At 49.3% G+C, this 24,832-nt stretch overlaps 1 long non-coding RNA gene across 1 annotated transcript; it reads left to right on the top strand.

The window, feature by feature from the left end:
- Positions 1 to 4,835: 4,835 nt before the first annotated feature.
- On the top strand, positions 4,836 to 24,129 carry LOC116663767. Its single transcript, XR_004320091.1, has 3 exons — positions 4,836 to 4,947; positions 17,808 to 17,899; positions 23,583 to 24,129. It is a non-coding gene; the product is annotated as an uncharacterized LOC116663767 (long non-coding RNA).
- The last annotated feature ends 703 nt before the right edge of the window (positions 24,130 to 24,832 follow it).

Here is a 24,832-nt window from a genome sequence, read left to right as displayed (position 1 = left end):
CAAGTTTATTCCTAAGTATTTTTTTTGGATGCAATTTTAAAATAATTTTTTTTACTTTCTTTTTCTGGTATTTCATTGTTAGTGTACAGAAATGCAACAGATTTCTGTATGTTAATCTTGTATCCTGCTACCTTGCTGAATTTGTTTATCAGTTCCAGTAGTTTTTGTCTGGAGTCTTCAGAGTTTTCTTACATATATCATGCCATCTGCATATAGTGGCAGTTTTTACCTCTTCCCTTCTAATTTGGATACCTTTTATTTCTTTTTCTTGTCTGATTGCTAGGGCTAGGACTTCTGATACTATGTTGAATAGAAGTGATGAGAGTTAGCATCCTTTCTTGCTCCAGATTTTAGTAGGAAGGCTTTCAACTTTTCACTGTTGAGTATTATGTTGGCTGTGGGTTTGTCATAAATAGCTTTTATTATGTCGAGCTATGTTCCCTCTATACCCACTTTGGTAAGAATTTTTATCATGAATGGATGTTGAATCTTACCAAATGCTTTTTCTGCATCTATTGAGATAATAATGTATTTTTTTCCTTTCTTTTGTTGATATGGTGTATCTCATTGTTTGACTTACATATGTTGAACCATGCCTGTCACCCTGGGATGAATCCAACTTGATTGTAGTATATGATCTTTTTAATGTGTTGTTGGATTTGGTTTGCTAATATTTTGTTGAGAATTTTTGCAACAATATTAATGAAGAATATTGACTTGTACTTTTCTTTGTTGGTAGTGTCTTTGTCTGGTTTTGGTATTGGGCTGATGGTGGCTTCATAGAATGAGTTTGGAGGTATTCCCTCCTCTTCAAACTTTTGGAAGATTTTGAGAAGAACCAGTATAAATTCTTCTTTGTAAGTTTGGTAGAATTCCCCAGTGAAGCCATCCAGTCCTTGACTTTTGTTTGCAGGGAGATTTTTGGTTTTTTTGTTTGTTTGTTTGTTTTAAATTACAGGTTCTATTTCACTTGTAGTGATTGGTCTGTTCAAATTATTTATTTCTTCTTGATTCAGTTTTGGTGGTCTGTTTGTTTCTAGAAATATGTCCATTTCTGGTAGGTTGTCCAATTTGTTAACATAAAGTTTTTCATATTATTCTCTTATGGTTTTTCGTATTTCTGCAGTATTGGTTGTTATTTCTCCTCTTTTGTTTCTTATTTTGTTTATTTGGATCCTCACTCTTTTCTTCATGGTGGGCCTGGTCAGAGGTTTGTTGATTTTGTTCACTCTTTCAAAAAACCAGCTCTTGGCTTTATTGATTTTTTTCTATTGTTTTTAAATCTCTATTTTATTTATTTCCTGTCTGATCTTTTGTTTCCTTCCTTCTGCTGACTTTAGGTTTTGTTTGTTCTTCTTTTTCTGTACAAGTCTTATTGTGGACATAAGATGTTATTTCTCTCAGGTAAATACCAAGTGGGCTGGCTGGGTCATATGGGCAGTATCTTTGTGACTTTCTAAGAAACTGCCAAACAGGTTTTGGAAGTGGTTGTATTATTTTACATTTCTTTCATTAATATATGGGGATTCCATTTGCTTCACATCCTCACCAACATTTGGTACTGTTAGTCGTTTTAATTTTAACCATTGCAATGAATATGTTAAGAACCTTGTCATGTGCCTTTTGGTTTTTTTCTCTGTCTTACTATTTTTAATTTCAAATTTAATTTAGTTGTGTTAGAGAAATATTCTGTATGATTTCAATTCTTTTAAATTTATTGAGGCTTATTTTATGGTCAATCTTGGTGGACATACAATGTGCACTTGTAGTGAACGTGTATTCTGTTGTTGGATATAGTGCCTCTATCAGTTAGGTTAACATTGTTTAGACTATCATTCAGATCTTTGAATGATATATTTACATTTACAGATCTTCACTGATGTTTCTGTCTAGTTATTCTATCAATTGCTGAGAGAGTCTCCCATGATATTTGTGCAGTCGTCTCCCATAGTATTTGTGCAATCGTTTCCTTCTTCTTTTTCTGTCAACTTTTGCTCTGTGTATTTTGAGGCTCTGTTTATAGTTGTATAGTCATATATAGTTATCAGTTTTCCTGGTGCATTGGTCCTTCTGTCCTTATAAAATATCCCTCTTTATTTTTGGTAATATCCAATCTTGAAGTCTATTTTATCAATGACTATTCATATAACTACTCCAGCCAAGCCCTCATATGGTTCTATATGGTATATGTTTTTTCCATTAATTTAATTTTAATGTATCTGTGTCTTCATATTTAAAATGTGTTAAGTTATGCTTAAAAAAAATCCAATCTCCTAACCTCTGCCTTTCCATTTGATTGTTTAAGCCATGTCTTAGTCCAGTTGGGCTGCTATAACAAACACCATGGACTGAGTGGTTGATAAACAACAGAAACTTGTTTCTCACAGTTCTGGAGGTTGGGAAATTCAAGATCAAGGTGCCAGCATGGTCATGTTCCAGTGAGGGTACTCTTCCTGGTTCATAGGCGGCACCTTCTCGATGTCTCCTCACATGGCCAAAGGGGTGAGGGAGCTCTGTGGGGTCTCTTATAGGAACTTCAGTTTCATCCATGAGTGCTCCACCCTCATGACCTAATCACCTCCCATTATCCCTAGTACAGTTCAGGACCCCTGCAGATACTAAAATCTGCAGATGCTCAAGTCTCTATAACGGCGTAGTATTGCATATAACATCCTGTATACTTTCAATCATCTCTATATTAATTATAATATCTATTACAATATAAATCCGATGTAAAATGTTGCTTGCATGCATCAAATTCAAGTTTTGCCTTTTGGAACTTTCTGGAGTTTTTCCCCCAAATATTTCCGATTTCCAGTTGGTTGAACTCACAGATGTTGAACCACAGGTATGGAGGGCTGACTGTGTAGTCCCATTTATTGCACTCTGTGTGACTCTCTTTGCTCCTGCCCCCAGCCCCACCCTTTTTTTTCCAGACATCTTCACCTTGCATGGGATATCCTTATGCTAAAAAAGTTACTCATTGTTTATCTGAAATTCCATTTTAACTAGGGGTCCTGTGTTTTTCTTTGCTAAATCTGGTAGCCCTCCTGAAGGGCCATCCCAACTTTAGTGCTCTCGTGGGGTCAGCTGAGCCTTCCAGTGACTGTGCTAAAGCCTCACCCTGCTTGAGTTCCCTCCCCAGCATAGGTATTGATCCCTAGGAAGCTCCCCGATAAACCTTGTGTTTGCTTTTCTCTGCAGAGTCAGCCTCCCAGACAACTTGACCTACAACATCAAGTCTCTGCTGTCTTCTTTCCATGGTCCTAAGACCCTGAGCCACGCTGACGGATGGCCAGTCCCCAGAGCAGCCTCAATCCGGGCCCCCAGGCCTGGAATTTATGTTAGGAAGACCTAATCACAGCTCAGGTCTTGAGATGGCTCTGATGCCCACCAGGGGGCAGCCATTACCCGCATGTGAGCTCATTGGTGGCCCAGGGAGGGTGAGGGGTGGGCTCCAGGAGAGGTTGCTGTGGTGTGTACCGGTGTGTGCATGCTTGAGGGCATGTGCTGGCTGTGTAGACCACAGCCTGAGCGTGTGTGACCTGCGTGTGTGCACCTGGACCAGTTGCTCCGGTCTCTGGACCTGTTTTCTCATCTGTCCAAGAAAGGGGTCCTTCATTCTGAGAATCTGTGTTCCTTTATTGCTCAGCATCATTGGGTCATCTCTTTAGATATCTCTGTCATCATTTAAAAGAATTAAGAATTCCAGGCTGTTGATTTGAGGGGGGCGTCTGGGTGTGGAGGAGAGAAAGAGGAATGGAGTTTTGTTTTCTTCTCCCCAAAAGCAATGCTTTAATTGATTAAACAAAATCTGTATTTTCATTCTCATAAAAATTTTATTTCAAAATAATATGAGTCTTTAAGTCCTATGCAAAGGCACTAGTGCCCTTTAGAGCTCTACTCATTTTCAGGAATCTTGTCTGACCACTAATTCTCAGAACTGTTGGAACTTTGCAACCAAGTGCCCCTCACCTAGAGGAGAAAAATGTAGTGATAAAGACCTCGGGCAGCAGAATCAGCCTTCCTGATCCTTGCTGGTCAGTTAATGACTGCACCTGAGTCCCATCTGTAAAATGGGAGCAGTAATAGCGACATAAGTCATGGCACTGTTACTGTATGGGCAGGACCCCCAGTTGGACTGTGATGTGTCTGGGACTGTGTCTCTGGCACTAATTGGCTCAGAAGCAGCAGAACCTCCGGGCTCCTGAGGACTGTGTGGCCTTGGATCCAGTGTCTCAGCAGTAACCAGTGGGGACAAGGGGCCAGTGACCGCACGTACTCCCCTTCCCATAAACGCTGGTGAGAGAGAGGTTGGGTGGGTGTCTCATTAATGACAGAGACTGAAATTTCCTGCCTCCAGGTGGGACGCAGGCTCAGAGACAGATTTAACCTGATTCAAAGACATTTTTAAAAATGATATTTGTTGCACACCTGAAATTGTGGTGACAATTTATAGTTGCTATTTCTGAATTTCCTGTCGCTCCCACATGGAGCCTTGCCCACAGCACATGCTCATGGAGCCCTCCTCATGTGCCAGTCTGCCTGTCAAAGTCTCCCCACTGCCCGAGGCCCAAAGCAAGGGCTTTCCTGGAAGAGTCCAGGGCCGGGGCTCTAGATGGCAGGCACCTAAGATCAGCATCCCCAACCGTCAGCATTGGACAGGTCGGTCCTCTTGGGGAAGGTTGGCTGGAACACACGACAACAGTAGTCGCCACTGTTTATTGAGTGCTTACAATCTGCTGGGCATGCTTCTAAGCCCTTTGCTTATATCAACTCATGAGTCCTCACAATAGCCTATGAGCCTGTCTCCATTTTACAGATGAGAAGACTGAGGCTTGGAGAGGTGAAATCTATTATCAAAGTGAAGAAGCTAGCAGGTGGCAGAGCCAGGATACTAATTCCGGTGGTCGACCCCAGAGCCCTCGCTTTAAGCATCTAGAGCAGGTAAGTAGTTGACAGATTGGCTGAGCAAATAACAAAGCCCAGAAATAATAAGTTAGTCAAATCAGAGAAAGGCGAGGCTGATGAGTTTACTTCCTGCTTTCGAAACTTCTTTTCAGTGACCTTTTCCCTCCCTGTGCCCCTCAGAGCCCACCCAGCCTGTGGGGAGAGTGAGATCGCTTGTCCATCTCTGCCAGACCTGCCGGGGGCTGCTGGTTCTAACTCTGGGCTGGGAGGTGGGAGCCCCGGTGTCTTTTCTCCCTGGATGGACAGAGTCGTTCTTCTCCTTTTTCTTTCCCAAATGCCATTTTGTTCAAGCAGAAAATCTTTGAGGAGTGAAGTCACATTTTCCATGCCCCCAAAAGCTCCAGCATGCCGATGAATATTATTGTAACCAGAGGAGTCTGGGGACAAAGGAAGCTTATAATTTTGTAAACAGAGGCTTGGGAGAGGCCTGCCTGGGATGGCTTTTCAAGGGGAGGGAGAAGGGGAGAGGCAGAATTTGGAAAAACTCGAAGCCAGAGGAACTTCAGGACTGGTCAGCATTGAGGCCTGGTGTTCAGGTGGAGACCTCCTGCGGGGACCGGTCGGTGGAGAGGGTGTTTCAGAATCCCCCTGCCTCCTTCTCCATTCACTGCTGCCCAGCACCCCCTGGTCATTTCTGCTAAACTCCAAGTTGGCTTGCTGAAGAGGCGAAATTCCTGTACTTGGAGTTAAGAGGTTAGCTAGCTAAGGGCCTTGTCTCTTTGGCCTCAGTTTCCTCATTTGCAAGATGGGTTGTTAAAGATTTGCCCCAGAGAGTCTTCCCTCAGCCTGGTGAGGGGGCCACACTTTTCCCTCACTCTCTCGAAGCTTCAAACATCCCTCCCTGTCTTTGGGCCAGATCACAAAGGCTGGGGAGTCTGCAAACAGAACCGTCATTTTCTGGGGGCTTCCCCTGGCCTTGAATCAGAAGGATGATAAGAGCTCATGTGGGGTGTTATGTGCTGAGTGGCTTCCACATACCTTATTTAATGTGCACGGCAGACTTTCAATGTAGGTACTATGAGTGTTATTTTCGTTTTATGAGATTAAGAACATAAAGGTGCAGAGGAGGGAAGAGGGGAGCCCAGGGCAGTGCAGCCATATCTGCCTGCAGGGCCCACCCACCTGCAGGGCCCACCCGCGGACCCACTGTGCGGCTCTGGCCTCTCCTCTCAGCCCAGAACCTCCAGAGCTTGGCTTTGGGCCTGGGATGCTTGTCATGGGACGCTGCTTAATGTCCTGGAACACAGCCTGAGAAACTGTGGACAGGAGGGCCTCTGAGATGAATTGGATCCTCGCCTCATTATGAGACAGGCCCATTAATTTAGAGAGAGGTAGAGAGAGAGTGGGAAACAGAGAGACTAAGAGAGAGAAATAGAGACTGAGGGAGAGAAAGATGGGTAGATAAAGATATTGCAAGAGAGACTGAGAAAGACAGGCAGAGAGAGATTCACATACACACAGCACTGAGAGAGAAAGACACACACAGATACACCAAGAGACAGAGACACTGAGAGGGAGAGCGGGCATCTGCATTACCAGGGAGACCCAGCTGGGATAAGTTTCATCACTGAAGCAGTGCTTTGAAGGGGAAGAGGAACGTGCCCTGAGCGAGAGCTCGCCAACCTGGCTATGGGAGGCCAGAAACCCTTGGAAGGTATGTTTTGATCCACAAGCTAGGGATGGCAGTGCCCTTGCAGCAGGAGTGAGAAATCCGTGTGGAGGACTCAGAGCTAACTCTTCTTCTCCCTCTTGATTCATAGAAGCATCTCAGCCTGGGTGAGGAGGAGGCTCACCCAGTCTCCGCCCCCTTTCTATGGGACGGCTTCTGGACTTGGAGGTTCAGGAGAGGGAGAACCAGGCCAGGACGGGAGGAGGGGAGGCAACCCATGCTGACCATGGAGACCCAGGCTGACTATGAACGTGCTCATTCCCCTCCCGTGGTGGGTTTCCCTGCTCACCCACATGACCCTCACCCCTGGCTCCAGCCCGGATGCCTGCTGTAGAGACCTCCAGGCAGGAGCAGATGGACGGTATCCCCTGAAGCTGGACCCTTTCTCTCCATCTTTGAATTTGCAGCTCACCCTGGTCCAGAGCATTTGTCTTCAGAGGGGCTTTTTTTGGGTCTTTGTATCTGTGCCACCTTAGTGACAGCCATGTGGCAACCAAGAGGAAGCAGCAGTCACCCACTTGAACCTAATTTGAGAGGTGCTGAAATGGGCCACCTGTCCCCAAACTTCCCTCCCACACAGCCTGTCACAGAGCCTGACCTCTGCCTAGGGTAAGATCAGAGAATATTCGAGTTTGGAAGTCGCAAGAGCCCAGCCTCCAACCTGAAGTTCTGATCCCTGCAGTTTGGGGAAAGAGAGCTGAGCCCAGAGGGCAGTGCATCAGCCACATTCATCCCACTTTGAAATTTGGGCCCCGGCGAGCCCAAAGTGTGGTGAGGGGTTCCCACTCTGGAGCCAGACTTCCCAGATCTAAATCCTAGCCCTGCCACTTAATATCTGAAAAACCTGTGACTCAGTCTCCTCCTCTGTAAAATGTGGTTAAAGATGGTGCTTTTCCCAAAGGGTTTGAGATAAAGCATTTAGAACAGAACCTGGGCATGGAAGCCGACATAGAAACATCCCCCAAAGCTAAACTGCTTTTCTATTCCTCCCCTTCTCACTGTAGCATCCCTGATGCCTTTAGTATTCTAAGGGGAACCTGGAAGCTCCAAGAGGGTTGGTATAGTGCAGCATTTCCCAGGATAATTTGTCCAAAGAAACCTCTTTCTGTGGAGCACCTAATGGGATTGGAGCCCCTCAGATCATATTCTGGGAAACACTGAGAATCCAAACCCCTCATTTTTATAGTCCAAAGAGAAGTGGGGGCCCCCTCCCTCAGACACTGGGGACTGGCTGGGGCTCCTGATTGGGAAGTGTCTGCTCCAGCTGGGGGAGCAGGCCAAACAGTCCCCTAGGATCATGCCAGGAGCATCAGGCCCTGCTCCCAGGGGCCTCAGCAGCCACTGTCCCTCTGGGGGCCCTTGAGAGGCCTTCAAGGCATGTTGGTGTGCTCCCCTTGTGCCCTGACCCTGGAGGAATTTAGCCGGTCGACTCTTACTCCCAGGACCTGGGCATGCTAGGGAGGGGAGACGGCACACATCAGAGATGGAAGGGTCCTTGGCATCATCAGGTCCAGAGACTCACATTAGCCATGTAGCTTTTTCTTTAAATGAAAGCTAAAAGAGGACCCCACTAGATGAAAAAAGGAGATGAAAGGAAAGTGTTCTGGTTGAAATATGCATGGGGAAGCCGGAAGAATGCTGATCTTGTGCATCCTTCCCTGCTAGGGACAAGGGAGGGCATTCGGAGCCGTGTCCCCAGATCCCTTCCACTTGCCTGTGCAATCTGTGACGACGTCTGTTCTGCGAGGTACCCCTGGGGCCTGTCTTCTAGGGCTTGGGGGCCGCTGAGGCTGCAGACAGAAGCTAGTTGGGCAAAAGCAAAGGGCTAGTTGGCCCCTCTCTCCTCCTGGGCTGGTGTTCACTCCTTCCTAGCCTCTCCATGATGGAACTGCCTTGGCTGAGGGGAGAACTGGTCCATCCCTGGTTCCTGATCTGGAGTCTGGCAGACGGAATCTTGGTCTGGATGGTGACCTCTTTGGCACTGATCTCTAGGAAAGGTTATGCCTACTCGCTGGCCTCTCTGAAAGCCTTCTCTGCCTCCTTGGGAAGCATGTCCAGTGCCCTGGCCTCCATCATTTCATTTGGGACTTCTGATAACGCTCTCCACTGCCTTGGCAGCTTCAACACAGAGTCTTGCTGTGTTCCCAAGACATCGCCCCTTTCTCCTCTCATTACAGCTAGTCTCCTAAAGCCATGTTCTCTCCTGAGTCTCTGTTTCTGGGTCATCTTACGACTGGTTTGCACCAGAACTAAGCCATGTCCTTTTGTCCAAAACTCTTCTAACTAAGGAAGGAGACACCTGATGAGGGAAGATGCAAGAGTCCTACGGGGATCGGGTTTGCCCCCAGCATCAGAGGCCCACTTGGAGTTCTGTAGCTCTTTCCTTCTCTGTCTTGATCTACCTTGTTCACTTGCGGGGTGCTCTTTTGACTGAATGGGAGAGGCACCCTTCTCTGCCCAGTCTGTCCTCTCCACCCATGTGGGGTCTCAGCCCCCTGCAGAGGGTGGCTGGATGCTAGTGATGGTCCAGAACTAGGTCTGGAGGCCCCTCATGTAGTGCATAGGTCCAGGAAAGTCCAGACTTCAGTGAGGCTGGCTCCTGTCATCCACTCACCGGGCGCTGGCAGCTGGCTGTTGCTTGGTCTATGAGGGTGGTGACTTTCTTTTGGAGTGTGTGTGAGGGGGGAGAGATGGGGGACAAGTGCAATTCTCATTGGCCATGCCAGGACCAGATGACCCTGAGGGGTCAGGCCATGCAGGAACAGTTCCCTGCAGGGGAAGGAAGAGCTGATGGAATGTGGCATTGTGGTATGTGGCATTGCAGGTCCCCAGCCCTTGTCAGAACCTCACAGTACCGTCAGGGGTCCTTTAGTTGCCCTGGGAGTCTGGAGTCCCAAAGGCCAGACCTTGGCCCAGGATGGGTGTGCACCAAGTTCGTATGGGAACCAGGGGCAGAGTGCATGTGCAGGTCATCTTTGGAGGGCCAGGCCTCCGCCCTGTGGAGCCTGCAGGCTGTGGGACATACACAGTCCTGTGTACCGTCCCATATGTCCTTTCCAGAGGATATGCCAGCAGCTTGCGGAGGCTGTGGGCTCTCGCTGGAAAGCCAGGGGCTGGGTCCAGGAAAGTTGATTTTCGTCTCCTGAGATGCTTGCACGGGCCCCAGGCCAAGCTCTGCTGAGGGCTGGCAGCGGACTGGGAAATGCTCTGCTTCCCTGTCATTGTGGACTCCAGCAGCAGCCTCTGGGGAGGAGAAAATCCTCGTGGAGGGCAGGGCAGGCTTGCTATGCTGATGAGACAAAACAAAAGGGAGGCGGGTTACTGGAGAGGAGACAGATGTTCCTCTGGGCTAAAAGTGCTGACTAGGGAGTCTGACCCAGGAAGAGAAAGAAGAGGCAGGAAATCTCAGTGGGCCTCTGATGCTGGGGGGCAAGGAAAAACTATAGAGATATTGGAAAAGCCCCAGGGGGCATAGTTGTCTCTCCCTGGAAAGGAAGCCCTGTAGGGCAACAGCTAGAACAGGAGTGGAGTTTGAAAGGAGACAATAATGGGCTCCATGCTTTGGGACTCAAGATGGCAGCACTGGAAAGTCTGACTCCACTTGGTAGGGGGCGTGGCCTCGGGATCAGGTAGAGGGAATTCCCTGTTTGGACTTTGGCTCCTTCTCTGCTGGGCTTTCACTGGGATGCGAACCCCTGAGGGCAGAGGTTCCTGTCTATTTTGCCCATTACTTCAGTGCCAGTGTGTAAAATAGAGGCAAGCACACATAAGATTCTCAAAAACAAATGTTTGTTGAATGAATAAGTGATTCGAGCACAGGAATCTAAGGAAAGGAATATTATATCTTAGGGAAAGAGCTAGAAGTCTCTTCCAAATCTCCTTTGGGGGTCCTTGAAATGCTTGCAAGGGTATTTTGGGAATATTCTGTGTCATCCCACTGTAAGGAACAAACAGAAGGAGGCTTAAAGCTGGAGGAGAAAGCAGAGAGAAAACTGAAGATTGACTGCTGGGGGGAAATCCAGGCTAGAGGACAAGTGATAGGCAGTCATGGTCCAGGTGAGGGAATAGACCAGGGTAGGGAGTCAGGTGTCACACTGATGGTCAGCACACCTCCTGGGGCTCCAGAGCAGGTGACCTTCGGAAGTTCAGGTGGTCTAGTGATGTCTGCCAGCTGACAGCGGGGCTGTGGAGCAAGAACAGGAGTGAGAGTGAGACAAGGATCCAGGCCACTGGGGCTGCTTTCAAAGCAGGATGCTAAGACAGGGCTCGGGATGGACCCGAGGCAGGAGGAAGGCCAGCGAGCAGCCCTGAGCCCATGACTGAGGGCTGATGGCTGCAAGGAAGCCATGTCCCCAGGAGAGAGGCCGAAACTCCTTCTCCTTCTTGGCTTCCTATTAGAATTCATTCTAGAACTCGGGACAGGGCGAGCATCAGATTGGGAGTGTGTGACTCCAGTAGTGGGAACAGGAGAGCCTCAGACCTTAGGAAGCAGACAGGATCCTAACATGGGGTCCACCAGCAACAGGTGGAGGGTGGGTAAGGAGACCCCAAATAAGTAGGAAAGCTGTGTGGACAAGAAAGGCCAACAGGGGCACTGCAGAAGTCGCGGGCAAAACGGAGGGTCTTTGTGGGGTGTGACAAGAGGGCTGTCTTCTCTCTGTGGGTTAGTCTTGGATTCTTGTGCTCAGCTTGGAATGAGGGCACAGTCTTTCCAGGGAGGAGCAGTCCTCTCTGTGTGACCAAGAGTGTCCCCAGCATCAGAGAATGGCTGGGGAAAGACATGAGAGAAGTGACCTGGGGATAATTGCAGATGCTGTGTACTGAGCGTTTGCAGGAGGAGTAAGTGAATATGGGGAAGAAGCAGGCAAGAGTTTATTTTCAGACTTAAAAAGTGACTTTCCCGAGGCCATAAGCAAGTTGGTGGCAGAAACCTAGGTGACAGTCTCTTTCTGTCACCCTATTATGCTGGCTCACCAAGAACATGGGTGGAAAAGTTGGGAAGAGAGAGTCCCCATCTTGGGGCTAAAGTCAAGCAAAGAAGGCCGTTACGTGGAGAGTGAATGTGTTTCCCGATCTCTGTTTCAGGGAGGGCAGTCAGGGAGGTCAGGGGTTTGGGCTGCCAGGAGCTCTAGCCTCAGGGAAGCAAAGCACACAGACGAGCCTTTCTCAGGCATCTGAGTAAGCCACGGATGAAAGCCATCCATCACTTTCTCGGAATTGTGGAGAACCCCCACCAGACTGCGGGTGAGGCAGGAAGCCCTGGTCCTGGCGCTCCCAGGAGGGGTCCAGAATGTGTTTACTTGTATACAGGCTGTGGGGGTGAGGAGTGGTCCAGTGAAAGGGCGACTTGGTGAGTCAGCATCTTCGGGGGGGTGGGGTGAGGAAGGATGAGGCGAGCAGTGGAGGGCGGACCGTTTCCCTGTCGGCCAACCCCTGGGTCTTGGAACACTTGCTGCATGTACCTGAGAGAACATTCCAGCTTTTCATTTCACAAACACTGAAAACCAACCCTGTGCCAGGTACTGGCTTAGGAGCTGTGTAAACAGTGGTGAGTAAAGGCAGGTGTGGTCTCTGCTCCTGTGGAGCTTAGTGTCAAGCGGGAGAGAGGGGGATGGATCCGGGAATCACAGACTGGGATGTGTGTTCTAAGGAAATTCAGAGGTCGGGGGGGTTTCCTTGGAAAACGGCACTTGAGTGGAGACTTGAAAAATGCTAGACTCTGTCTAGTGAGGGCTGATGGTATGAGGGGGGATGTGTTTTCCTGCTGAAAATGCAGCATGGGCAAAGGTCCTGTGGTGGGCAGGAGAATGGTATGTTCAAGGAATAGCTAAAAAGCAGAGAGGGGGGACGTTGCCTGAGAGGAGGCTGGGGCTGCAAGCAAGGGCCCAGGCTGTGCAGGACCGTATAGGCCAGAGTCAGGCTTTGTCTTCATTCTGAGAACAATGGGAAACTTGAAGATTTTTATGCAGGGGTGGTGAAGGGTGGTTGTTGAACATGATCAGCAGTGAATTTTGCAAAGCTCCTTTTGGCTGCTCCGTGGAGATCAGATTTGAGAACAGAGTGTATTTAAGGAGACCATAGAAGGCTATGGAAATCCTCCAGGCGAAAGGTGATACTAGCTTAGACCAGTGCAGAAGGAGAGAGATATAAATTTGAGAAATATAATAGCAAATGTTTATTTAGTCTTTACTATATGCCAGGCACTTTTCTGGGGGCTTTAAATGGAATGTTCAATCCTTACAATATGGCAGGTACTGTTATCTGCACTTAAAGATGGGGAAACAGGCATATGGAGGTTTAGTCATAGGTGGAGCCAGGGTTTGGACCAGGAGCCCACACTGTTAACCATCACGCTCTGCCACCTAGTGGCTAGGCTGTTAGGAGGTGTGCATGGGAGGACTTGGTGTTCCATTAGATGTAGGGGGGCGTTAGCATGGGAGAGGCTCCTGGCTTGCTGAATTGGTATTATTTACTCTAATAGGCACCAGTTGAATGGGACTGAGTTTGGGAGAGGAGTTCACACGTCTGGTCTTAGACAGTGTAGTGGTTTTCAAATAGGCCTGTGAGTTCTCTGATATTCTCTCTTTAAGTGATGGAGCTTGAATCTTCTCCCCTTAGTTGTGGGCTGGATTTAGTCACTTGCTTCTGATAAATAGAATATGGCGATAATGCCAGTGTGTGACTTTCAAGAGTAGGTCATAACAAGCATTGTGGCTTCCATCTTGTTACTCTCCTTTGGGCCACTCACTTTGGGGGACGTCACTGTCATGTCCAGAGAGGTCTATACGGCGAGGAACCGGGGCCTCCAGCCCATGGCTGTGAGCATGGACCATTCTGGAAGTGGATCCGCCAGCCCTGGTCAAGCCTTCAAGGTGACTGCAGCCCCTGCGGACATCTTGACTGCCTCTTCACGAGAGATCTTCAGCCAGAACCACCCAGCTTTGCTCTTCCTAGACTCCTGACTTTTAGAAACTGTGTGAGATAATGGTGGTTGTTTTTAAGCCATTAAGTTTTGAGGTAATGTGTTAGGCAGAAATAAACAACTGGTCCAGACAGCAAAGGGTGGGTGTTTGGTAAGCATCTATAGTGATCTGAAATTAAAATGTGGGTGTTGACAGCATTTTGATGGTGGTTGACACTTAGGAAGATGTAAGAAAAGAAGGGGGCCCAGGCTGGGCTTTGAGGAGTCCTGTCCCTCAGTGCCCTTGTGCAGAACCATGAAGTGGTTTCCATTTGTATTCCGCGTTGTCTTTGGTCTACGGGGTGGCCTTGGGGGATGAGGGAGGTTTGGTGAGCAGCTGGCCCTGCCAGTCCTCAGGTCTGATTCATTTTGGAATGGCCCTGGTTTTCTGTTTTTAGGTTGGGGTTTAAAGTAAGACTCACTTGGGAAAAACAAGGATTTGACTCTAAAATACCGCAAACTGCTAACCTGTGCAATCTCTGTTTTTAAAGATGGGGAAACTGAGGTTCAAGCAGGCAAAGTGACTTGCCCAAGGGCAGGTAGCCTTGAACATAAGTCTCTGGCTCCTGTCTAATGTTCCTGCCACTGAATCTTCCTGCCTCCAGCTCCTTCCAGTGGGCCCTGGGGAAGAGAGGTGGGAGATGTGCAGAGGACAAGATGGGTTCCTGTCCTCAGCATTCTTTCTCCCCCTCATCAGGGGGACAATGACACCCCCTCATGGGCCCACATGGTGTCTCCTCTCGGAAAGTGGCAGGAGTCCTGGGAGTCATTGTTGGCTCTGTTTGGCATGCGGCTGGTCTGAGCCTCAGTTTCTGCATATGTAAAGTGGGAATGAGGATTCATCCCTCCTAACCAGGCTACTGTGAGGGTCACGTGAGGTAGGAGAGACCAGAGGACTTGTCGCCAGTGAAGTGCTGTGTAGATGGAGCAAGTAGATCACTGCTGGCGAGGGCAACGCAAACTCTCAGGCTACCCCTGGGCAAAATGGGGCCTTTGGGGCCCTGGAGACCTGGAGACCCTCATGTGGTATGAATCCTCTGCTAGGAAAAATCCAGGCCAGAGTCTCAGAATGCTGAGCTGCCAAACTTTCAATAACCCGGGACTCCTGCCAGTCAGGGTGCTCCCCCTGGGTCGGATTTACAGTCAGATCGACTCTTAGCTGTTCCAAGTCCTCTTGGCTCTCAAGAACCCATTCTCCAGGACCCCACCCCAAGACCCCAATTCCATAACCTCCCCCCCCCCCCAATTATCTCCCTGTCTAATTTCAAATTCTATGGAGGGGATGTTAGAAATCAGAGTGCACCCATTGTTTTATAGGGGAGACTGAGTGAGGCCCAGGAAAAGGAAGTGGTGTGTCCACGGTGACACTGTCCTCTCCCACCCACTTCCTCTTTCCGGGTTTCTTTGGAATGATGCTTGTGATCTGCAGCCCCCCTTGTAACTGTCCTTTCTTGGTCCCAGGGCCTTCCCCAGCCTGTTCTTCCCTAACCATCCAGTCTATGGCAAAGCGGCCCCTGCTTTCACTGTAACCCTGTCTGCACCACTGTTGGTTGGCTAATTCGCTCAATGCACCTGGCCCTTGAACCCAGTGTGAAGCTATGGCACGTGGTCCCACCATCTCCCTCTCTAGCCCGCAAACCCTCTTCCATGTGTGAGATGCGACTCACCAGTCCTCGGAAGGCAGGCAAGGGGTTCTTGGAGAGAAACCAGCAGGCCCCTGGGTCTGGGCACCTCACCCCAAGCCTGGCTCTCCTGTACTCCCATCCCCCCCATCCCTCCGGGCCCCTCCAGCCTCCAGGCTGTTTCTGAGGTTTGGAACCAGCGGAGAGTTTCCCCCGACCCTATATTTTCTTCTCCCACTTTTCTTTGCTTGAAACCATTTGTAAGCAAAAAACCATTTGGGGTGTTGTGTTTATTCTTTCCTAGTTCCACGGGAAATTACTCAGAATGTATAAGTATGTGTTTTGCTTAGAAAATAGATTCCTTTACATTTTGGCTTTGTGGTTCCCAAGGCAAGTGGGGCCTGCAGAAACCTAGGCTGCCAAGAGGGCTCCCTGTGCAGGAGTCCTCTTGGCCTCAAAATTACACCCTTCCTCCTCTGGGGACCATCCACTGCCCCCAGCTCCCTGTTGTGCCCCTCAGCTTCTCAAGTCCCACAGACTTCAGCCCAGGTGGGACAGACGTGTCACCACCAGATTCTCCCTCCTCTCCTGTGGTTTCAATTCCTACTTCTCTCTGTTTGGGGAAGATGTTGAGGCAGAATCAGGGCCTGAGAGCATTTCCCCTGCCTTCCCCGGAGCATGGGGAGGTCTCTGTGAGGGTCTCCATGTGGACCTGAAGCAGGATTTCTAAGCTCTGATCCTGACTCTGCCTCTTGCGGGCTGCTGTGATGTGAGTAGGTCTCGTGCCCTCTCCCTGCGTTGTTTGCTTTTCCTCTAAATGGGCATGTTAGCGGTATTTGCCTGGAAGGCTGCAGTGAGAATTGGGGAGTTAACATATGTGGCGTGGTTAGAACGTTATCTGGTGTGGAATAAGCGTCACAGCGTGTTTCCTTGTGTTCCTGTGCATGTATATGACAAGTGCTTCTAGCCCTTCCAGTTGTCAGCCCAGCCCGACCCTCTTAGCGGGCAGTGGGGGTTTGAGACAGGATGAGGGAGTCGTGGCTGCTTCTCACCCCGTCCCTGCAAGTTCAGGGCTCCTTTCCTCAGCTTTCTTCCTTTCCTCCTGACCCAGAGCTCTTTCTCATCCGCCCCAGAAAGTGCCTTTCTGTTTGCACACCCATGTTCACAGCAGCGCTCTTCATAATCGCCAAGAGTGGGGGCAACCCACATGTCATCAGCAAATGAACAGACCCATAAAATGTGGTATGTTATTTATCCTATTTATACATATTATATGGTACCTCATTTGCTTACTATTCCACACAAATGGAATATTATTCAGCCTTAAAAAAACGACATTCTGACAATGCTGCTATGTAGATGAATCTTGAAGACGTGATTGATGCTAAATGAAATAAGCCATACACTCAAGGACAAATTAATGTGTGATTCCACTTATACGAGGTACTGAGAGTTGTCACCTTCAGAGACAGAAATGAGAGTGGTGGTTACCAGGGGCTCCCTGGGAGGGAGGGAGGAATGAGGGGTTTATTGTTTAACAGGCAGAGTTTCAGCTGGGGATGATGAGACACTTTTGGAGAAGAATGATGGTGATGGTTGCACAACAATGTGAAGTACTTAATACACGTACAAATGGTTAAAAGGGGGAAATTTATGTTATGTATATTTTACCACAATAAAAAAGGCAGAAATAAAAAAATATGTCAATAATAATTTTAAAAATTTCCCTTTCAATACCCTTTGACAGGGACATTCAAAGTAAGGGGCTCATCCCTGTGGGGCCCTGAAGGTGAGATAGTGTTCCTGGAGGGAATTTAGGGCAAGAGGTAGATTCGTAGACAATAACCATCGTGCAACACATGAAAGACACATTCTAGTCCTGAGGACTAATTTCTGGGGAGCCCTGGGGAAGTTAGAAAGTGTGCCTGGAGCAGGATGGTGACATTTGAGCTGGGCTTTGAAAGATGAATAGGAGTTTTCAGCTCAGGCTGATGGGAAAGATGAGTAAAGCCCTGGGGAGTGTGAAGTTAAAGGGTTGAGGGACATCAGTTCGTTCATGTGGCTGGGCAGTAGGAAGCTGGGGGAGGTGGAGGAGGTGATACTGGAAAGGGAGTTTGGGGTCAGGTTGTGAGACCTCTGGGGGCCACGCCAGGGGAGCTGACATCTCTGAAGGTCTGTGGACCAGACTGATGGCTGATGTGCAGACTCCTCTTCTCTCCTCAGATCCAAGAGCACTGCTGCTCTGGAGCCAAAAAAATGCAAGGTTGGTTTTTGTTTGTTTTACTATTATTTTTTTTTAATAGGCCAGTTCCAGGTCCCGGGACCAGCTTGTGGGTGATGCTTGGAGGACGTTCAAGACTGTTACTTCTCACCTCGAAGGTGGTCATGGGCTGTCTACTCCCTGCTGGGCCACTGCCTCTGACAGTCCTGCTCCACAAAGCTTGTTCTTCTCTGGCACCTGAGAGACCCACCTCTGCTTTCTCAGAATGCAGCAGGGCCTGCCTCCTCTAGGATGCCCTCCTGGGCTAAGCCAATGGCACTGAATCCATCTAACGCCTATCAAGTTAAGCTCTCATTCTCTTAGGGAGAAGAGCGTGGTCATGAGAGGCCTAACTTCTGGGCCGACGGGCTGGATAGGCTTGAATCCAAACTCTGCTACTCAGAAGCTACGAGAAGGTGGGTAAGTGGAGGAACTTCTGTGCCTCAGTTTCCTCATGTGCAAAGTGCAGATCACACTCCATTTGCCAGTGGTACTGATGGCAACAACCCCTGCCCACTGTGTTATGATGCTTTGTGCTTACACAGCTGTTTCCAGGCCACAGAATGGGTCGTGTCCGGAATGGCCCTGGTGAATGAAAACTCCCCCAGCTGGGTATTTCCAAGCTTCCCCAGGAGGAGGCTGAGATGGGGATGTTTGAGGCAAATCAGTGTGGCTGGAAGAGCAGCTCCTAACCTCAGTTTGACTTCTGGAACTGGGCCTGGCAGTGAACCCGTAAATGGCCAACCTTATTGCTTTTAACCCTCTTCCCTGGCCAGCCTCTCTAGGGGAGTTCACTGGAGTCCACAGCCATTCTAGGAAGCAGCCTCAAGTCACAGAGATGCCCTGTCTCCTCCACCTTCCTTGCCTGGGGGCCTGGCTGCAGGTGAAGTGTGTGTATGGCCCTCCGGGTCCCCGAGGCACTCCACTTGCTCCCAGTGAGGGTCTGGGCATTGTCTGGGATTAACAAGGCACTGCTGTGTGCCAGGTAGAGGCCAGGCACTCGGGATACAGAGGCAGGTGGTGCCTTGCCTCCAAGGGGCTTTTGTTCTAATAGCCAATGGTCAGTTTTGAGTGCCAGCCTCCAAGCTCAAAGCTTCCTGTGCATTAGTTTCATTAATTCTGCCAGCAGCTGTCGTGAGTGCTGTTGGGCTCTCACCCTTCTTCGGAGAGACATTTTTATGATGGGGAGATGCCTATGTCTATTTGGGGACATGAGAGGGAGATTTGGAGGCCCCAGTAATGAGAGACTCCCCCTCTAGTCTCCATCCTTCCACTTAGACGGGGGTTTCCTGCCCCTGAAAGAATTTGGTCACTTGAGTGACTCCTCTTGGTGCCAGCGAGAAACCCTGCAGGCCCAGTTAGCCTCCCCAGAGGAAGCCCAGCTCAGAGCCCTCAGTGATATCTCCGAAGGAAAAGGTCCAGGGTGATAGTGAGCTGGTTAGGTCCAGAGGACAAAGGCAAGGCCTGGTATAGACGCCCGGCAACCAGCAGCTGGATGCCCTACTTGGGGGCAAATCACAGGCTGGGCCAGGCTGGGCAGTGGGCCACATGGGCCGGGTAAGCGGAAGCTGTGATGTCTCTCTTGTCACCTCCAATTCCGCCTTATGTTTTCACTTGCTTTGCTTCCTGCTAAATTCCCTTCCCAGGCTAAAAGTTTCCATCTCTGGGCTTGGCCCCAAAGTGAAATTCTTTGGAAACTTTCAGCTGAGCTCCTTTTGCTATTGTTGAGTGGGAGAAGGTGGGTGGGGGAGACATTCTGGGCCCTGCTGGTTTTGGATACATCAAATGAAAGCTCTGTGAGACCCAGAACTTTCCTCTTGGCTGCTCAGGGTCTCAGCTGGGATGATGGGGGAAAATGGGGTAGTGAAAACAGTTTATAGTGGGGGTGGGGTCAAGACCCCTCGGCTTCCAGCCCTAGCTAGGACGAGTCCTGCCTTGCTGCCCTGCTGGTTAAGGTGCTTGATCTCTCTGAACCTGTTTGTTAATTTCTAAAGCTGGCTCTTTCGAATAAATCATTTCTAAGGTTCCTGGTGCACAGCCCTGATGCTGGCTGATTGATGCTTTAGTCTCTTGGTACGATTTTTGTTTGCAACGAGTCCTGCTTCCTTCCATGTGTGGGCTGTTATCAGAAGGTTCTAGCTTCTGCAGATGCCCTTGCAGCCCTGGAAGCCTCCAGATCACAATCGACCACGTGGCTAGGCCACAGAGGTCTCGGGCTTGGCCTGATGGAAACCAGGCAGCTGGCCCGGAAGGAATGAGTCTTGTTCTGCTCACCCCTCCTCTCTCGTTTGTTTGGTTTGACTTGTGTTCTGCGTCAGGAATGAGCTGGTTGGGAGAAGGGTATGAAACTTAGAGCCTGGATCCACACGTGTTGTTTGGTTTGGGAAATTAAAAACAAAATATTTGGTTGACTTTTGTCCAACAAAGTAATTTTTTGGAAAGACAGGTTGTTGGGCTGCATTTAGCTGATTTCTGTTTTTTACTCTAACACAAAAAGGTTAAAAATATCAGCCATTATATGAAAAAGAAGTTTCGTAAAATGACCTCTATGAATTAAGTTCTTGCCAAGAGGGTCTTTTGTAGGTGGGAGCTCAAAGCTGTAAGTCAGATGAGAGGAGGGTGATGGGAAAGGGGGAGGGGGCAGAGCCCAGTGTGGGATTTTCAGATCATCAGAAAGTTCTGTGGCTTTGACCTCGTTTCTGAGACCTATTTGTAACCTGTCTAAAATGTTCAGGGAGAGAGGAAGGGGCTGCAAAGTCCCCCTTCCCTAGATCCCTTAAAAGCAAGAAGGTTCCCTGGTGTCCTTGGGGTTTCTTAGTGGCCCTGCCTGGAGGCTGAGGGGTGGATGAAATGGCCTCGGGAGAGCATGTTGATGCCAACAGGGAGGCTGACCAGCCCCTCTGGTGACTCTGCGAGATGACAGCCCCCACTTGCTGGAGTGGATGTCTTCCCACCTGTCTCTCCCTCGGGCGGGGGCTCCACTATTTCCTTCCCTTCTCTTTTCTCTCCAGTCCTAGGTTGGGACTCCGTTCAGATTATCCCAGAGACCCTCACTCAGTGCTTTGTATGCCTTTTGGATGCTGAGTTGATAGACACTGGGAGGCTCTGCCATGACTGTTCTTACACCTCTTCCCTCTGAGCTTACCTGGCCCCTGAGATGCTTGTCTACCTTTTAGCAAACTGGAGTTTAAATGGCAGATTGGAAGCTCTAAGGGGAGATATGTTGGAATGGAAGGTGCCTCTCTTTTACCCTGTGTGTCCCTGCCTGTCCCCTGGGCCCGAAACAGTCAGAGTTCATCCTTACTGTGAGCTGAGCAGCTATTACGTGTGGGGCTCAGTCCTGCCCCCTCAGGGTATTATGCACATCTGACAGCTTGGGAAACTGAGGTTCTTGCCCAAAACCACACCTTTGGTGAGATGCCAAGTGGGGACTGGGATCTAGATTTCTCTGACCCCAAGCCTATGATCTTAACCCATGTGGTCAGCCATTTCTTGGGCGTCAGTGGTCAGAAGAGTCACCAGTAGTCCCTAGCGGCTTGTGATGATGCCAAGTGCTTTACCTGGGACCCCACATTCAATCTGCCTCTGCTCTGTGCCCAGCTTTGGTTGATCGACACAGAGAACTTTGGTCCTCAGATCCTAGCCACGTCATCCTGTGGAGCTGCAGCCCCACTCAGGGCCCCTTGCTGTCAGAGCCCCAGTATGATTTCTGTGGACCCGAGGCACTTCGCCCTCGAAGGCCCCTTCCTCCAGAGAAAAACGTTAAAAATTATACTGTATGACTACATCAGTATAAAGACAAATATACTTGAGACTGGATTCGTGCTTACATATTCATTTTCATGATATTCATTTTCTTCTTGTGATTTTAAAAAGAAGCTAAAACAAAAACACTTTTGAGGGGCCCCCAGAATAGTTCGGGCCCCAGGCACGGAGCCTCATGGAGACGTTGGCCCTGAGTGCTGTGCTGTGAGTGACGGGGCGGCCCAGACAGGCTTGTGTTCCTAGAATTCCCCGGGGCCCTGCTGCTCCTGCATGCCCAGTGCAGCCCCCCATCTGCAGGCTTTGTACCCAGGGCCCTGATGGGGAGAGACGCCTTCCCAGCCAAGCCTAGCCCTAATATCAGTGGGAAACAGGGTAGGCCCACCAAGTGTATGGCTAATATTCAAAAGTTGCAAATAGAGCTGCAAACTTGTATGCTCTTTCCCTCTTCCTTGACAAAAATCCCTTTATAACGATCTAGAATATCAGCTTCTAATTTAGAGCTTCAGACTCAGGAGTACTTGGGAAGTTCAGAGCAGGGAGTACTGGTCCTGCCCGCCCGACCCAGCCTTGGGGAATCCCAGAGGGCCTTTAAAGAATGGCCCAGAGCGGGGTCCCCTCCTGCCTGGCCCTGAGGGTGGTGCTGTCCTCAGCTTCCACTGGATTGCTCGCTGTCTGGCTATCTATTCAGATTCGACGACTCAGTTTGTAAGAGTTTGTTCCTGTTTAAAAACAAAGTGAGCTGATCCTTGGGCACGTGGCTGTGATGGCCCAGCGATTGACTCCCATGTGCTGGAAATCAACAAAACTCTTCATTCAAGCCATTTATGAGTAAACTGAACTCTTGAAAATCAAGTTGAAAAAGAGGTAGATCCCTAAGAACAGTAAGGTAGCTTTCTCCCTGATATTGATGGCAACTGGAAAATGTTGATAATTTTATAATTAAAGCTTTAGTGGGACATTTCTTGTGACACGCCCAGTGCAGTCAAAGTCTACAAGGGTATGAATGACTTGCAAGTTTCACACCAACTCTTCTTACTCCCTACGTTGAGAAGAGAACACCATGAGGTCTGGTGAAAGTTGCTGCTTTTTAATCCATAACTGAATATTTTTTTGAATCAGGGAAATCTCTTGGTTTGTCTTTCTAACACTCTCAGCACCTGCCTGAAATTTCAGCTTCTCGGCACCTTCCCCCTATATGGATGCAAAATGAAGAGAATTCCAAACTTCGTGCCTGGCTTTTTTCCTCCAGAGGAATGACTTTCCAGTCTCCTTAGCCAATTACATCAACCATAATTATTGAGTATGACCATGTGCCGGGCACCTGGTTGGCACTTGGAGTGCAAGGGGGAAATCAGACAGGTGTGGTCCTGACCCTCATGATATTTACAAAATCTTTTTTTTTTTTAAAGAGTAAGAGAGTGCTCAATCTCAGTGCAAAGCATTCTATTGCTTTAAATTTAAATACAGTGAGGCTTCTTTTAATAGCCAAGTATCCCCTTAGTAATAACTGGAGTGATAATTTCTTAGTCTTCTGTCTGATAGGAGGAGATGCGTCCCCAGGACCAATGCCTTTAAACAACTAAGAGACCGAGAGTGTCTAAAAATCCATCACAATGGGCTTGGCCATCAGCTCACTAAACTACCTGGATGGAGAGCTGTGGATGGAGAACGACCAGAGCAATGGCCCAAACGTGGGAGCATGCTGGCTGGGCTCTAGGAACAGCCAAACGGCAGGTGCACTGAAACCAGGGTGGAAGAAGGGGTGATGGCAGGTGGGCAGCCCGAGGCCTAGTGGGCGGGTCCTGTACGGGCCTGATGAGTATAGCTTTTGTTTGAAATGGATGGAAAATTTTGGGGGGTTGAAGAACGGCGTAAAACAAACATGCTCTGATTTGGGTTTTAAAAGGACCATTGGGCTGCTGTGGTAGGAGAGAGTGAAGTGATGCAAAGACAAAGAAGCAGGTGGACCAGTTAGGAGGTTAGTATGGGAAACCCAAGGGAGATGATGCTGGCTCGGTCAGAGTGGAAGAGGGGAGACATGCCTACATTTAGGGTGTCTGTGTGTGGCACAGACCGTGTTTTAGACACTGAAATGGTATCTGGCACAGGGCAGGTGTTCAGATAGGGAAGGAATGAGAGGGGAGCACCGTTGTGGGAGGTCAGGAGCCAGGAGAGAAGCTCAGAGTGCGCACAGCTCCAGAAAGCTCGCCTCTGAGCCTCTCTCTGCATCTCCCACACCTCTTTTGTTTACCCTGATGAGTGTGGAATAGAAATACCTTGTATGGGTCCAACCTAGCATCTCCTATTCCTAAACCTGTTGTTTTGTCCCTCCAGGACCCCTTCCTTGTTGGGACAGTGCTTCCTTCTCCTGGGATCTGTGCCCTGAATCCCTGCTGCCTGCATCCCCTGAAGTTTGCTTCAGGGCCTTTCGTCTCTCCTAGGCCCTCACCGCTTGCCCATGGGGATCCTCACCCATTGCAGCCACACTACAAGTACTGCCAGTGGTCCCCTCCCCTGGGATGAGTCTGGGCTCCAGCATGGCCTCCCTCGTCCTGCCATGGTGGACCTGATCCACAGAGGCCCTCATCTCCCCAGCTCTGGTTCCTGATGAAGTGTCACACAGCAGAGCATGGCATCTGGCTTCGCCACGGGCTCCCCCAAGAGGCCAAGTGATGCAGCATCCCAGTGATGTGGGGGAGGTGATGCCCTGTGTGGACAACATTGACCTACAAGGGACAGGAGGTGAGAGGGCTCCAGCAGACACATTTCTCTCCCACCCTCCACCTGATCACTGTTCTCAGGTACAGTGATTATGCCTCGCGTGTGTCAAGCCATCCTGTGTGAATGAGAAGCTGGCGTGGCCTTTCATGAAGCTGTGGACTATCTGGTAACACACTCCTTGAACTTGCTTCTTTTACTTCTCTTTTCCTGACCTCTCATTTCCTTGAGATTACACCTCCCAATCAGCCTGATCTTGTAAGGGGTGCCTCAGGCTTCAGTTCTTAGGTGCCCTCCAGTTGTGTGGTTCTAGTGGGTTCTGCCAACCAGCTTCTTGTCCCTGGCCGCAGAGGTGGACACCTGTCCCCAGCTAGGCCAACAGAAGCCCTTCCCTGGTGTCTTTTTAATTCAGACTGAAGGATCAACAGCTGTTGTGGCCATGAACCTGAAGATGTGAGTCTGGGAGCTGCTGGGGGCCATTCCCATGGAACATGGAGGAAATGCTTCTAGGGGAAGGGAGCCAGCTTGCAGGGAGGAGCAGAGGGGCCACAAGAGGATTCTGGATCCCATCGCTCCTGAGATGCAGACGCATCCCTGCCCTGCCCGCGGTTTCCTTCTGTGAGGCAGGACATTCCTCCTCTTTCCTGGCTGGTTTGCATTGGATATCTGCCATCTGCTGTATTAGTCAGGGGCCAGACAGAAAACAGAAACCACTCTGCTTACTGTACAGAGAGAGATTTGAGCACAGGGAATCAGTTACACAGAGATGGGAGGGTTGAGAAACCAAATGGGAATTAGCGACACCAGGAAGCTTTTAACACCTCTGGGGCTGGAGGGGGAGAAGGGTGGCATTACTGGCAGCCAGG

Source organism: Camelus ferus, chromosome 5 (genome assembly GCF_009834535.1).
Source record: "Camelus ferus isolate YT-003-E chromosome 5, BCGSAC_Cfer_1.0, whole genome shotgun sequence".
NCBI lineage: Eukaryota > Metazoa > Chordata > Mammalia > Artiodactyla > Camelidae > Camelus > Camelus ferus.
Note: the sequence above shows the minus strand (reverse complement) of the source record. Positions and strands in the feature narration are given on the sequence as shown.